Consider the following 16,974-nt stretch of genomic DNA (forward strand, 5'->3'; position numbering starts at 1 on the left):
CCAGAGCGGACTTAGAACGGTGGAAATCTAAATTCCTCTCGTGGCTGGGCAGAATCCATGCCATTTAGATGGTGCTTCTGCCTAAATACCTTTATCTCTTCCAAGCACTGCCCATTCCACTCGACAATGAATTTTTCCGACGCCTCAAGACACAGATATTGCGTTTTGTATGGCAAGGGGTTCGGGCTCGATTCTCCTTTGCGGTCCTGCGACGTTTGAGGAAAGAAGGAGGCGTGGGCCTTCCTGATTTGCAGCTTTATTACAAGGCGGTACAACTGAGAGTGCTAGTGGAGTTGTCCCAACAAACATCAGAGAAACACTGGCTGCACATGGATCGTAGTGTCGCTGGCAGATCGGTTTGGGACCTGGCCTGGAAGCCCAAGAAGGACCGACCCCTGAACGCTTACATTAGTACTCCGACGAGTACTACTCTAAAAGTGTGGGACACGCTGGCCGCTGATGAGTGCTGGACCACGTTTCCTTCTCCGTTTACGCCCTTGCACTTTAACCCGGCCTTCCCGCCGGCGCTGCGAGAGGGGGCTTTCGATGTATGGAGGGAAGGTGGTTGCAGGGCTTTGACCCATCTATTTCACGGCCAGGAGCCTCTCTCCTTTGCTAACTGCATGAGGGATTACGGGGTTCCCCCGTCGGAATGATATCGCCATATCCAGTTACTTCACTGGGCCACATCGCCGGGGGTGCTGGAGGCGGCTACGAGACCTCCGTCGCCCTTTGAGGCCTTCATACTTCAGACATCTGCCATGAAAGGGGTTGTCTCCTTTATTTACCAGCTCTTGCTCACCTCAGCGGTGACGCCTCGTCCTCGCTACATGGGGCACTGGGAAGAGATTTTGGGGAGTGACATCTCCGACAAAGAATGGTCGGCTTTGTGGAAGGATTTATCGGTATTTAATCACTCACTGCAGCTGAGGGAAGCCCACCTCAAGACACTCATGAACTGGTATCTATGCCCAGCCAGACTCCATCGCATATACCCGGCATCCTCTGACAGGTGCTGGAGGGGGTGTGGCCTCCTTGGGGATTTTCGCCACATCTGGTGGGATTGCCCGGTAATTCGACCTTACTGGGAGGAGATTCTTTCGCATATCAGGGACATGCTTGGATACCCTGTAGAGGACTCCATGGCCTCTGTCCTGTTGGGCCTTCGTGAGCCGGACCTTGAGTATCAGACACGCGCTGACAAACAGATCCTGTGGCTCTGCCTTGGAGCAGCCAAGCTTACTTTAGCCGCCGCGTGGAAAAAGACGGAGGCGCCAGCCATCTCCTTATGGCACGCACGGCTCTGGAAGCTGCTTAGTATGGAGAGAGTGGCGGACATCTTCCTGGGCGATTTCAAGAATTTCCAGTTCCGGTGGGGCCCCTTGGTTAAATATCTCTCTAAAGGTTTACCATCGGCAGTCTGCCCAGCCTCCTTACGATCACTCCACCTATTTCAGGTCTAATGTGAATAATGTGTGTTTGCAAGTTATGTCTGGAGTCACCACCCTGGGGGGGGGAATGTTTAGTTTCTTGGTTCTTGGGTTTGCTGCGGTGCCCACAGGAGAGTTCAAGGCCTTTCAATCTAGATACAAGAACTCATGGACAAGGGACATTTTTGCATCCTTGACTATCTTTAGCATTCAGTGCCCTATAGCAGTTGCTTCAGCACTCTTGCATTACTGCTTATAGCATTGATTGACTTCGGACTTGATGCACATCCGCTGCCATAGATGCCGCTGCTCCTTATTTCTGATTGTGCCCCCTGTGTGGGGAAATGTGCGGGGCCTCCGCAGTTTCTTTTTTTCTTTGTATTCCTAATCATAAATAAAGATTTTACAAAAAAAAAAATTAACAGTCATACTACCCCCCTGCCTATAAATTGCAATCCTGTTTGCTACTGCAATGTTTGTGTCCTGAGAGCATGCTATACAACTCATGGGCATTGCCACTGCACTTCGCAGAGACCACACAACTGCTCCACATGGAGGTTTCACATGCACACACAGCTCACCTGCTGACTCCTTCCTCTTGGAGGCCTGGGACATGATGTTAACCATTTTGGGTGGTTACAGGTTGTCCCTCTGGTCCCAATTGTAGTCAAAGTTTTATCATGTTATTTTACGTTGGTTTTATATTTGCCACTCTCAGCTGCCCACTTACATACCACTGAACGCATGCTACGCAGCCTCCCCAGCTAGGAATATAGACTCCCCACTACTAACTCACTGCGATGACTAGCACTAACATACTCACCTAAAATATCCGAGGAATCCATACTCCCTCTCACAGATATGCTGTCTACTCTTATCTGCGTTCATCACCACCCCCTTTTCTGAATCATTTTTGTCCACCATAAGCGTGGAAGGGCATACTCAGATGTGAGTCCCTAGCTCATTGCACCATCAGGATTCAAGCAAGCCGGGCCGAAGACGGCTGAAATGCCAGAAACCGGTCCCCGGTAGCTTGTTTCCGTCCCAGTATAAGAATTGGCTTGGTAGTTTGGTCTGCCCTGTTCCCATGATGCACTGGGCCAGGGTCAGACTAATTTGCATATAGCCAAGTTCTGAGCTGGGATGGTGCAGTGAGCTAAAAAACGGTGATGGATCAAGCCCTGATCTTTGGACTGGGTAAGAGTGGTCTGCCTAATTCAGACACTCTGTTCATCACCACCCCCTTTTCTGAATCATTTTTGTCCACCATAAGCGTGGAAGGGCATACTCAGATGTGAGTCCCTAGCTCATTGCACCATCAGGATTCAAGCAAGCCGGGCCGAAGACGGCTGAAATGCCAGAAACCGGTCCCCGGTAGCTTGTTTCCGTCCCAGTATAAGAATTGGCTTGGTAGTTTGGTCTGCCCTGTTCCCATGATGCACTGGGCCAGGGTCAGACTAATTTGCATATAGCCAAGTTCTGAGCTGGGATGGTGCAGTGAGCTAAAAAACGGTGATGGATCAAGCCCTGATCTTTGGACTGGGTAAGAGTGGTCTGCCTAATTCAGACACTCTGTTCATCACCACCCCCTTTTCTGAATCATTTTTGTCCACCATAAGCGTGGAAGGGCATACTCAGATGTGAGTCCCTAGCTCATTGCACCATCAGGATTCAAGCAAGCCGGGCCAAAGACGGCTGAAATGCCAGAAACCGGTCCCCGGTAGCTTGTTTCCGTCCCAGTATAAGAATTGGCTTGGTAGTTTGGTCTGCCCTGTTCCCATGATGCACTGGGCCAGGGTCAGACTAATTTGCATATAGCCAAGTTCTGAGCTGGGATGGTGCAGTGAGCTAAAAAACGGTGATGGATCAAGCCCTGATCTTTGGACTGGGTAAGAGTGGTCTGCCTAATTCAGACACTCTGTTCATCACCACCCCCTTTTCTGAATCATTTTTGTCCACCATAAGCGTGGAAGGGCATACTCAGATGTGAGTCCCTAGCTCATTGCACCATCAGGATTCAAGCAAGCCGGGCCGAAGACGGCTGAAATGCCAGAAACCGGTCCCCGGTAGCTTGTTTCCGTCCCAGTATAAGAATTGGCTTGGTAGTTTGGTCTGCCCTGTTCCCATGATGCACTGGGCCAGGGTCAGACTAATTTGCATATAGCCAAGTTCTGAGCTGGGATGGTGCAGTGAGCTAAAAAACGGTGATGGATCAAGCCCTGATCTTTGGACTGGGTAAGAGTGGTCTGCCTAATTCAGACACTCTGTTCATCACCACCCCCCTTTTCTGAATTACTCTTATCTGCAACACCACTTCACGCACATAGCATTTTTGCAGGAATTACATCTAATCCGCAAGGATGGTGCAAAACTACAGAAGCGCTGGTGAGGGCAGGCCTACTCCACTAGCTAGTCTACTTATGTATACAGTGTTCAAGTCTGGATCAAAGCTGGCATTCCATTTATAGCAGACACAGCTGTTATAGACCCAGAGGGTAGATATGTGTTTCTAGAGGGCAAGTTCAAAGGTCATCACATACTACTTGGTGCATATTTGCCCTCAACACAAATCAAACAGGATTCCTGGCCAACTTATCTGGGGTGCTTTTGCATTGGAACGGGTTCCCTTGGTTATTGCGTGGGGACTTTAACAGCGTTTTGAGAGTTGACCTGGATCACTCCTTACCCCCTCTTCCCCACACACCTGCCACCTCCAACGCCCATGTAATGACCAACTGTGTGTGCCACTGGCAGCTGTCTGATGTATGGCACATGTGTAACGCAAGGATGTTGTCATTATACCCGCATGCACACAACCTTCACATATGAATTGGCCAGCTGGTCGCCACCTCAGACTTAATCCCTCACATCACCCATATCAACTAGGTAGGCAGAACGCACTCAGACCACAACCCCCAATACCTGCAGTTGAATTGGTACCCTGGACACCTATCTCCACTTGGAGGCTACAACCGGCAGCACTACATGACCAACCCTTCCATACCTCCATCGGCACCACCATGGCCAAACAGAAAATCTAATATGCAGCCATTGTCAGGGCAAAAAGCCAGCATTTTGCCACTCGCATTGACCGGGCGAATAACAACTGCCGGGAAATCTTTTCCATCGTGCAGAGTTTTGTAACACCCCGTGCACAGGAGGTGGAGGTTCCCTCCTCTGACATTTGGTGCAACACCCTGGCAAAACACTTTAGGGATCAAATCATGGACATTCAAGATTCCTTTCTGACTAACTCCAAACTGACCCGACTGTTCCATCGTACTGTCCGGAGAGGGATTCTGTCCATTTTCTCTCGGCCTTTAGCCCTATAGACCCATTGGCCTCGCGCAGAATCCTTGGAGGCTGAAATCGGGCTCCCCCAAGGATCCTTGCGCGGCTAGGCTGTTGGCCGAGTTGTCTGATACGATCAATCCGGAAGTCAACCTCCTGCTAAATCAGTCGCTTCGCGAGGCCTGCATTCCGTTCTCCTAGAAGCAGGCTCTCATACAGCCTCTGCTTAAGAAGCCAACCCTGGATCCGTCGCTTCCCGCCAACTATCGACCGATCTCGCTCCTGCCTAGTTTGGCGAAGGTCTGCGAAAAGGCAGTTACCTCTCAGCTCACCAACTATGTAGAGAGGGCGGGTCTGCTGCATCCGGCACAATCGGGATTCCATGCTTCTTACAGCACGGAGTTAGCGTTGCTTGAGGTGGCGGAAGCCATACGTGACTGTTTGGATGCCGGCGGGAGAGCAGCCTTGCTAATGCTGGTTCTCTCGGCGGCATTCGACACGGTGCCCCATTCTCTCCTTCTTGATCGTCTCTCAGCTATTGGCATTGCAGGCTCAGCTTGGTGCTGGCTTAGATCCTTTTGGGAGGATAGATCGCAGCAAGTTTGGCTGCCCCCCTGCGCCTCGGCGCTGATGCCCCTGTCCACCGGCGTCCCGCAGGGCTCCTCACTTAGCCCCCTATTGTTCAACATCTATGTGACTCCCCTGGTCTATCTGGCGGAGTCTTTGGGGGCTAAGGTGATGGCCTACGCGGACGACACGCAGCTGCTGTTCTCCTGGAAACGGGGTGAAGAATTGGTCAGCACGGCACAGCACTGTCTTGCAGCTGTGTTCCACTGGCTGGCTAATGCACAGCTAAAGTGCAACGAAGAGAAATCGGAGGTTCTCTTGTTTGGCACGTTTCCTGTGGATTTCAGAGCTAGGTTGTGGCCGCCTGACTTCCTGCCTCCTCTGTCCGATAAGGATCTCGCAAAAAATCTGGGGGTCTGGTTCGAGGAAAACCTAAATTTCACGACACAAGTGAAAAAGTTAACAGGAACATGTTTTGGCACCCTGAAAATTCTGAGGAAATGTCCCCCCCTCTTGCCAACCGGTGCTAAAGAGACGGTGGTCCGGGCCCTGATCCTCTCCACTTTGGACTATGCCTATGCTCTCCTGGTGGGATACCCGGGCTATCTGACCAGGAAGCTGCAGGTAGTCCAGAATGCGGCAGCGAGACTCCTCTTGGGACTTTCTACCAGGCAGAGTGTGCGGGTCCACCTTCGCCACCTGCACTGGCTCCCTGTCGAGTCTCGTCTTAAATTTAAGATGCTGTCCATTGTACAACGGGCTCTGTATGGGTTGGGCCCGCTCTATCTTCAGAAGCGTTTTGCCTTTTACAAACCTTCCAGGCAACTGCGGTCCTCTGACTAACTTCTGATACAGAACCCTCGGTTCAATCGCCTCAGGCTGGGTGGTTGCTCTTTCACCCGCAAAGCAGGTCTTGCCTGGAATGAGCTCCCTCTGGCCCTCCGGAGGGTGTCTGACCCTGTTGCGTTCAAGAAGAAATTAAAAACGTTGCTTTTTTGAGTCCTTTTCTTTCTTCGTCTCCTCTTTATATGGTTATGTGTGTGGGCTCTCTTTGGAATTAGCGCCGGGATACTTTGAGTAACTGCGCGCTTTACAAATTCAGTATAACATAATATAATATAACATAGCAGAACATTTCAACATCAACAATAACTCAGTTACATCCCGCCTGATTGAGTGGGACAAGTTTAAAGTAGTCATTAGGGGAAACTGCTTAGGTGCCAATTGGAATATGCATCACTAGCTAGACAAAGATATCTCTAAGATAGAACGAGCACTGCTGAGATGTAAGTCCCATCAAGCCCAGGGGGTAAAAAATTGTCTTGTAAACCTGCATCAAGAACACGCCTCATTACTAGAGAGACTAAATTGCCTCAACTACGTAGCACACTCTATCAAGACGCACTCTGAGGCTGATAAATCGGGGTAACTCATTGGCTGGCTCATTCACCATGAACAGCCAAGTCATCCCATCCTAGAACTCAAAGCTGTGTCTGGAGCTTGTCTACACATTCAATGGGATATCCAGGCCAAACAAACACGCCATTACACTTAATTGTACACATCGGTGGCGGCCACATCTACTGAAAGATTGACTCCCTCCTGGCTGGCAAGCCCCTTCCTTGTGCGTCGCTGGAACAGAGGGCATATCTAGACAGTCCCATCACACCCTTTTAAATTCACGAAGCCACCTGAGCAATTGCCACTGGTAAGACCCCAGGACTGGACGACTCCTGGCTGAATTTTACAAGGCATATGCTTCTCTTTTAGCCCATAGTCTGAAGACATTATTTGACAAGTCCCTAACAGCAGCCTGTCTTCCGGCCTCACTTCGGAAGGTACTGTTTTTCACCCTCCCAAAACATGACAGGGACCCACAGCACTGGGATCTTATAGGCCTCTGGCAGTCTTCAACAGGGATAAAAAAATCTTACCAAGATCCTAGCTGACAGACTGCACCTTTGGTCCCACTACTGGTGCACCCGGACCTAAGTGGGTTTGTTTCGATCCCGAAGCACTTCCCTCAATCTGCGTAGATTATTTTGGCTCTTGGAACACTCCCCTACGTCTGGCCCCAAGCAGGTTGCCTAGTACTGGATCTAGAAAAGGTTTTTGATTCACTAGATTGGGCATTTCTGTTAAAGGCGCTGCTGCACTATGGTATAGCGCCTTGATTCATTTGACTGGTCAAACTTCTTTACACCCAGCCACAGGCCAGAGTAAAAACCGGGCAACCTTTTATCTGATCAAATGCTGATTTACGGGGGTACCCGCCAAGGCTGTCCACTGTCCCCACTCCTTTTTCTCTGGCCATAGAGCCACTGGCTCTCCCTCTGTGCATACACGGGCAGGGCTGGGGATCCCGCAGGGAGACTGTCTACACTCGGTCTCCCTTTACGCAGATGATCTGCTCCTTTATCTTAGAGATATCCACAATGTCCCAGTAAACATCACTCAAATGCTCAACACGCTCACAGAACATTCTGGGCTCAAGATTCATTGGGCCAGGTCCTGTATTTTTCGACTCACTGCCCTCACGCCTAATTCTGCGCTTAGCCTTCACAGGGTACGGTTGACATGGCAACCAGTCATGTTCCCATACCTAGGTATTCAAATATATCACAGTCCTCTTAGACAGCGACCCTACTAGGGTGGTAACCTCACTTCAGGCACAGATGGAGTTCTGGAAGTTGCTGCCATTATCAGTGGCGGGGCATATAGCTCTCACCAAAATGAATAGGCAACAGTGCTTCTTATACTTATTTTCCAACCTTCCCCTTTACATTTCAAAGTCCTTTTTTCAGTCACTTGAACGGTTGACAAACACATTTATCTGGTAGGGCACATGCTGTAGTGTGTCTCTAGCTAAATTATACTTACCTACAGACCAGGGTGGTGTTGCTGTTCCAAATTTTGAGCACTACTACTTGGCCTCTCAACTGCAATCGGTAGCCCGATGGTTCTTGAGACACCAACTTGCAGACTTGGCTACAACCTTCCAAGGATGGGACCTTCCTTGCATACTACACCTGTTTCACCCTTGCTATAAGGTTGCACCACTCTGCCATATCTCCTTTACATGTAGCTTACGGCTGTTAGAGGCATAGCCTCTTCCTCACAAGGGCAATACAGCTGTACGCCCCATCATCACCTCTCCTAGGCGGACTGAGGGGGAGATTACTCACCTCCTTGGCAGAGCTGACCCCTTGGCATGAGGTGAGACTCCACACATTAGGAGACTTGTACAGCGACGGCACTCTCATTCCTCTTACCATTTTTATTGAAGAAGAGGAGATATCTCTTGTTTATTCCCGGCTCTACAGCTCACTCATTAGGGCGCTAGGAGTATACACTAGAGGGGTTTACAGCAGGAGCGCCCAATTCACCTGACGATCCAATACCTTCACGTTATGGTAATAAGTCGTTAGTTGACGTTCTGGTTTGAACTCTGCGCATACGCGCAGTGGCGCCACTTACATCTCAAGTGCCACTGGGAGACGGAACTAGGCTGTCTCTGTACAGATAATGAATGGTGTGCTATACTGGGGTATCCTGCCTTCATAACACGCAACACCCGCTTTTGACTCATACAATACTATATAGTCCACAGGGTATACCACACCCCCAGCAAGATTAACCCAGGAGCGTCCCATGCAGGTAAGAGCGATGGGGCGGTGGGGCGGGGTACGAAAGGGAGTCGACAGACATCGAAGACGAGGGAAAAAGTTGTTTAAAAAAAATAAAACCACTCACCTTCGCTTGCAGCTTCACCGCAAGGAAAGTGTTTAAAAAATGTTTTTTAATTTAATTTCCCTCTTTGCCATCTGTCGGCTCGCTTCCCACCTCACTGATGCGGTCTGCCTCTGATGTTGCTTGCCTAATGCAGATATTCTGCACCTGACCTGGACCTGCCCATCGCTTCATCAGTATTGGTAGAGCATTACTTCCATTTGACAAGGTGCATTGGGCGTGCCCCATTACACTCATGGGAGATATGCCTGTTGGGCAAACAACGCCGGACCAAGAGGAACAGGGTCACTCCCCATTTAATAGACCTAGATCTCCTGCTGGCCAAATGTCTCATTACCTGTAAATGGAGGTGACCCGCACCTCCTGTGATCACTTGCTGGGAATAATCTATGCAAGCATGGGCAAAGGCTGAAAGCATTGCTTTACATTGAGACGATATCAGAGGTCTGGGCAATTATCCCATCTTGATTAGGGATTAGGGATGCTCTTCTCATTGAGTTCCAATCTGCCCTGTCAGAAACTGTTGACCCCCCACCCAGGAGAGCTTTGACCCTACCATAGGGTGACCAGAATTTTAAAGCAAAAAAACGGGACAATCACAAAAATAGAAGAACTATAATTTTACGTTAAGCGAGAGCACAGAATGACAGTGCTCCTCAGTAGAGAATTACAAAACAGGCAGTTAGAGCATACATAAGATGCAATTTTTAAACCCAGTAGCTTGCCTGTGAATTAAATTGCTTTATTAGAAGAACTGCTAAATATCCCGCTTTGTAAAACATAAAAAAACACCTCCACCCGTTTTTAGTCGATCCTCTCCAAAAACTGGGACATAAGCTAAATTTCTCGAAATCTGCCTGGACAGCTGGTAAAAAACGGGTACCGTCCTGGCAAATCCAGGATGCCTGGTCACCCTACCCTACCAGGGCTGGGTACCCTTCCCCCCTCCCCCCCTCCCCTCGCCCCCGGCATGCCGCCTGACTTAGAGCGTATCAGGTACACCAGGCTGGATACTCCAGTTAGTGTAACATTGAGGAAAATCATTGATTTGCACGATTGGGAAGGTGCAGGCTTGTTCAAACATTTTATTGTGTTTGTTTTTCCTTTTCCTAGTACACTACCGAATATCTTTTTTTTTGTGCTTATATGCAGCCATAATGCTATGCATTCTATCGTAACTATCCCTGCTCAGCCTCCCTTACCTCACCATTACATTCAACTTGATTGCAGCTGTAATAACCAAGCAAAAGCATCATGTTTGATATTGTACTGAACTGTTTACACTGAAGTTTGCGGCCTGGCTGGAATATGTACGTTCTACTGTGAAAAGATTCAATAAAAAGATTTTAAAAAACAAAACAGAAAAACAGACCGGTGACCAAGCCAAGGTCCAGCGAGTTCCAGCACTCTGGTCTGGGACCTATAACTACAGTGACCCCTGAAGTTCAAGTTCAAGTTCAAGTTCAGGAATTTGTATAGCGCACTACTCACCCAGAGGGTCTCAAGGCACTTGGGGAGGAGGTTATTTATTTATCGAATAGCCAGGTTTTAAGTTCTTTTCTGAAGGAGATGTGGTTCTGTGTGAGGCGGAGGTGAGTGGGGAGTGAGTTCCAGGTCTTGGCCGCCAAGTAGGAGAAGGATCTATCTCCCATGGTGGATCTTTGGATACGCGGGACTGCAGCGAGGCCTTGATTGGCGGATCTTAGTTGGCGGGTGGGTGTGTAGAAGGATAGTCGAGTGTTGAGGCATTCGGGTCCTAGTTTGTAGAGGGCCTTGTGTGCGTGGGTGAGGAGACGGAATGTTATTCTCTTGTTGACTGGAAGACAGTGGAGGTTTTCAGGTGTCCGGTAATGTGATCTTGGCGAGGGATGTCCAAAATGAGTCTTGCCGATGCGTTTTGGATGCATTGGAGTTTTTTTTTTATTTTGGCTGTGATTCCGGCGTAGAGGGTGTTTCCGTAGTCTAGTCGGCTCGTAACCAGTGCGTGGGTGACAGTCTTTCTTGTATCGGTGGGAATCCAATGGAAGATTTTTTTGAGCATACGAAGTACGTTGAAGCAGGAGGATGAGACGGCGTTGACTAGTCTGGTCATTGAGAGGGAGGAGTCTAGGATGAAGCCTAGGTTACGTGCGTGATCAGTGGGTATGGGTGCGGAGCCTAGATCCGAAGGCCACCATGAGTTGTCCCAAGCAGAGGGGGATGATCCTAGGATGAGCACTTCTGTTTTGTCTGAGTTAAGTTTTAGGCTGCTGTTTTTCATCCATATAGCTACTTCTTTCATGCCTTCATGAAGATTGGTTTTGGCGGTGTTGGGGTCTTTGGTGGGGGAAAGGATCAGCTGGGTGTCGTCAGCGTAGGAGATGATGTTGAGGTTGTGTTGGCACGCGATGGAAGCGAGTGGACTCATGTAAACGTTGAAGAGGGTGGGACTGAGTGATGATCCTTGTGGTACACCGCAGATGACTTCGGTGGCCTCTGATTTGAATGGGGGGAGACGGACTCTCTGGGTTCTTCCGGCGAGGAACGAGATGATCCAGTCCAAGGCTTTATCTTTTATGCCGATGTTGCTGAGGCGTTGTATGAGGGTGCTGTGACAGACAGTGTCGAAGGCGGCGGGGAGGTCGAGTAGAATGAGGGCCACTGTTTCTCCGTTGTCCAGTAGTGTTCGGATGTCGTCAGTAGCTGCGATCAGGGCGGTTTCGGTGCTGTGTTTGGCTCGAAAGCCGGATTGTGATGGATCGAGGGAGTTGTTGGATTCGAGGAAGGTGGCGAGTTGGCTATTGACGGCTTTCTCAATGACTTTGGCAGGGAATGGGAGGAGGGATATGGGGCGATTCTAAACAAGGCAGAAGACTCCTAAATACCACAAGGCGGACCGAGCAGGGATGACCACCATCATTTTTAAATCAAACTCGAAACCCAATTTTACACCACCACAGAGGTTGAAGGCATCTTTCCCTTCTACTGGCCAAAGTGAGAGCCCCAGAGTCCACTCTACATGATGCTTTACTGCTAATGGCATGCAACAACATGGCTAAATAGCATTACCCTAATAATCTTGTGGTATGCAAGTAGTGTGCTATCTGTTAATTGAACATTGGAATGTTTAGCGCTCCTTTGAAAATAATGGAGTGCTCCGGGGTTCTAATGGCTGGTAGAAGCCTGGAGAATCAACATACCAATGTTTGTTCACAGCTGTTGCTGTAAACAAAGGCCTACGGAGCAGGGGGGGGGGGAAAGTTTCAAACCCCTCAGGCTCCATGAGGCCTTTGTTTTGCAAATTAGAATATTCTGCCTTCTATGGGAGGAATGTTCCAGTAGTCTTAGAGGCCTCTGTAGCAAACTCTACTTGCCATTAAAGGCCCGCTCCGATGTTAAAGACCCTCGACTTTGGCTCTGGCCTTTAAGGCTGGAGGGGGCCTTTAATGGCCGGTAGAGCCAGCTACGTTTGGCTGTAAGGCTCTAGCAATGAATGACTCTATAATGGAGTGGGGTAGCTCGGTTTGATAAGTATTTACCAAGGACATATGACTTGACCTTCAGATCACAAGTAATTATGAATGACCTAAACCAGTCCTTCATCCTTCAGATGTTGATATATTCTCCCTTGAATAGCTATTATGCCTCTGCTATACAATAAGCAATAGAAAGAGAGGCTTTCACTTACTCTACGAACCTCCTGGCTATGCAAATACCACAATAGCCTATCCCCATTTTTATAACAAGCAGGGCCATATCTGGTAGGAAAATAATGTAAGTGCAATGAGTGGTAATGTTCGCAGGACATGAAGTTCTCTGCAGGGAGTATACCTTGTGTTCCTAAATCTGCTGCAGAATCAGAATGTATGCAATACCTTAGGATCTAATGTCAAATACAAGTAGTTCTGGGTTAAAAGAAGTGTCTTAGCTTGATGGAATGTGAGGTAGAGGTAATGTCAAGCTAGAGCCGAGCCAGGGGTCTTGGTTGCCTCCAAGAGTCTAAATACGAGCTGAGCCAAAAAAACACATTGCCATGGAAATTGTGAATTTTTTTAAGCACAACATAAAACGTAGCCACACAACACAATAGACAGCGGTTAATTAGAACACAACAGACCAGCCGCGGCCGGTGAAGGTAAGCGCGGTAGGGCGGTGGAGCTGGGTTGGGGGGAGTCGAGAGATGATGGAATAGGTTTTATTTATTTATTTATTTTGACCTATTCTACTAATTTGTTTTGCTTTTGTAACTCTCATGAATCTTATCAAATTGTAATTAACTTTTAAATATATGCTGTTTTGTCGCTTTTATGATTTTAAATGTAATCGAATAAAGCTTGTTTTGACTTGACTTGACTTGACCTATTCCGTCGTCTGTCAACTTCACCCCTCCCGCCCCACTCTGTCCCGCCTCAATGTACTTACATGCGCTGCAACTGACCGTAGTCACATACCGTTGCATACACCTGTCACATAACATAGAAACTGCTACATATACATAGCATAACACAGAATAGACCGCCGCCAGATAAGATAAACAGCACGGGCATATTATTGAGCACAGACAGCAGCAGCTACATATGATATCACATAACATAATACAGACAGCGGCCACATAATATAGAACACACCAGATACATTGCATAACCTGACAAGAGCTGCAATTTACATATTATATCCAACTGCTATAAAACATGCATGAACAGCAGCCACACACAGCATAACAGACAACATATTACATACCACAACAGCAACTACCTAACCTAGCATGCACCAGCTATATAACATAATTACAGCAGCTACAGAACAGAACAGCAGCTCCAAATTTTACATTGCATAAAATAGCATAGGCAGAAGCTAGATATCATGGTGAGCAACAACGGGGTAAATTTTATACACAGCAGTTACATATTATACAGCATAGCATATCACAGTCAGCATCTACAACATAAAATTAAATAGAAAGTAACTAAGAGGATGAGGGAAGAGTGCAGGGCGCACTATTCTGTCTTGTGAGACAGCGCTCCCCTCCTCCAGGATAAGAACAATTGGGCTTTGATGTGGAGTTCAGTGCACCTTTAACCCAATTGTAATTTAATTTCATATGTATATAGCTCTTAATACCCTTGTGGGGGCGTGGCTAAGACGCCGTGCGAGATGGCCGCCTAGAGCGTTTTCTCTCCCACACCGGGACGGACTTTTGCTCTTTTGTGCGGATTATGGCGCTCTCTTTATTTTTCGACTCCCGCATTCCTCGTCGGAAGTTATGCTGCAACTGGTGAGCCCTTCATTTTAACCAACTCATCTCCCTACTTGGAGTTTATCGCGGCAGCTCGTTTCTCTTCAGAAAGAACGCCGCCGCCGCCATCTTAGACGCTTGTGTCTGTGATTAGAATTTGAATTGAATTTAAAATATTTATAGAGCGCAACATTCACCTGGCGGTTTCTTGGCGCTGTGAAGGGAGGGTACCATAAGAGAAAGATGGCAGCCACGTATTCAAGAGAGTGGAAGCAGTTTACAGAGATAAAGCCTGTTTAAAAAGAAAAGTCTTGAGGTCTTTCCGGAAGGGAAGATAATGTGTGGCTGATCTTAGATGGTCGGGGAGAGAGTTCCAGAAGGTGGGTGCCAAGGTAGAGAAGTTGGCCCCTCCCAACTTTTTGCGCTCATAGCGAGGGACCAGCAGGAATGACTGTGAGGAGGAGCGTAGCTCTCTGGTGGGGGTGTACTCCCTGATCAGGGAAGAGATGAAGGCGGGAGCCGAGCCCCATCGTGCCTGGAAAACCATACAACCTATTTTAAATAGGGCTCGCTCCCTAACAGGCAACCAATGAAGCGCCTTCAATAAAGGGGTTGAGTGGTGGGAACGTGATAGGCCATAAACTAATCGAGCCGCCTGGTTTTGGACCAGCTGGAGTTTCTGCAGACTGTACGCCGGAATGCCGTTGTAGAGGGCATTGGCGTAGTCCAGCCGGTGTAACACCAAGGCGGACATGATCAGTTTAAGTGCCAGGGGAGAAAAGAACCGGGAGACAGTGCGGATAGTACGAAGGGTGAGAAAGCAAGAAGAAACAACAGAACTAACCTGTGAGTGGAGAGTGAGGTGATTATTAAGCTTGACATCTAGAGTCTTAACTGTGGAAGAAGGAGTGGGGGGGCCCAAAAGAAGAAGGCCAAAACAAAGAGTTCCAGGGACTGGAACAACCACCCGTGAGAACCAGCTTGGTCTTGTCAGGGTTCAGCTTCAGGTGGTTGAAGTTCATCCAGTCCCTTATAAAAATCATAACAGACTGGAAATTGGCAATATAATGAGACGAAGAGGATAGATTAAAGATGAGCTGGAGGTCATCCGCATAGTTATAAATGGTGACCTCCAGCTGCTGGAGAGCAAAAATCAAAGGATAGATATAGAGGTTAAACAAAAGCGGGGAAAGAGAAGAACCTTGGGGAACACCACATGTGACCCTCAATGGGGCGGCCGAGAAATCCCCCAACCGAACCGCCTGGGTGCGGTCCCTCAGAAAGGAGGAAAGCCAGACCAGGGCCGAGCCCCCGACTCCCGCCGCTCCGACACGTGACAACAAGATGGAATGGTCCACCGTGTCGAAAGCGGCGGAGAGATCGAGGAGCACCAAGGCCTGATGTTGGTTTTGGTCCATGCCTTCCCTGAGGTTGTCCAGGACCGACACCACTACGGACTCGGTAGAATGTCTAGGCCGGAAGCCTGCCTGGCGGGATGCTAGGCCCCCATTCTCCTCAACAAAGGAGCTGAGCACCGCGGTTACGTGGCGCTCTAGCACCTTACCCAAATAGGGCAACAGTGAGATGGGGAGGTAGTTGGCAGGGGCAGAAGGATCAGCCCCGGGCTTCTTAAGGATAGGCACTATGGTGGCGGATTTAAGAGCTGGAATCACGACCCCCTGGGCAAGGGAACTATTCAGAAGTATAAGAGGGGGCTGGGTGCAGACAGAGTAGATCTGTCTGAGAATACGAGCCGGGCAGATATCAGCCGGAGAGCCTGACTTGACTTTGGGGAGTATAGCCAGGAACGCATCTTCAGTGAGAGGTGGAATCGAGGTAAGAAAAGACTGGGCAGTCGGGGGAAGGGGATCAACAAAGGAAGGGGAAGGAGGAGATTTCCTCCATGAATGGAGCTACGTTTGTTTTGACAATATTTCTTTATCTGGGCATTTCTGGAGCCACTTTTTCAGCGAAAATTACGGCGTTTTCCAATTAAACACCCTGCTTGCCTCCTGCTTCATACGAGGAATGATTTGCTTGTGTGGTTCCCCAATGCTGCATTACATGAGGTATTTGCTTCATTTATATGACTGATATTTTCAACGTTCCTGTTCTCCTGCATACTGGCCATGATTTGAAGCTCAACATATTCTCGACAGTTTGACTGCCTTCTTTTTGCCACATGCTTTAGTTTTTTTGCTGCGTTCTCCTTCATTACCTATTCCTATGTTGTCAGGACTGCGTCAACTGTGATATGCTGCGCTTTTTTATGCGCATATTGACATTTCAAATTAACACTGCTTGTCTGCAAATTGTATCACATGGCGTTTATTTGATTCTGGTGTTCCTGTTTTGGTGATCTCTAATGTTTTCTTCATAGTCTATCATCCAGCGTCATTCTTCAACAATTTTTTGAATTGCTCATTGTCTATTCTACTACATATCAGTACATTGGAGGTGACTGGTTTTCCTATGGTTCGATTGGGAAAACCAAGTTTCGTTTTTACGTCTACCACAACGGATCAGGCATCCTCCTCCTCAACTCACCAACTTCCTACTGCTGCTTCTCATCGTTCTTCGAATTCCAAGACTACTTCTAGCAAAGCCTCTCCTCCTACTTCATCATCGAAACGACTGAAGCATGATCCCCCTTCAACTGACAAATCTGCTTCTCCTATTTCCATGGAGCTAATTTTGGAGGAAATACGGGCATTAAGTCCA

This window comes from Lissotriton vulgaris, chromosome 9 (assembly GCF_964263255.1).
Source record: "Lissotriton vulgaris chromosome 9, aLisVul1.2, whole genome shotgun sequence".
In the NCBI taxonomy this organism is placed as follows: domain Eukaryota; kingdom Metazoa; phylum Chordata; class Amphibia; order Caudata; family Salamandridae; genus Lissotriton; species Lissotriton vulgaris.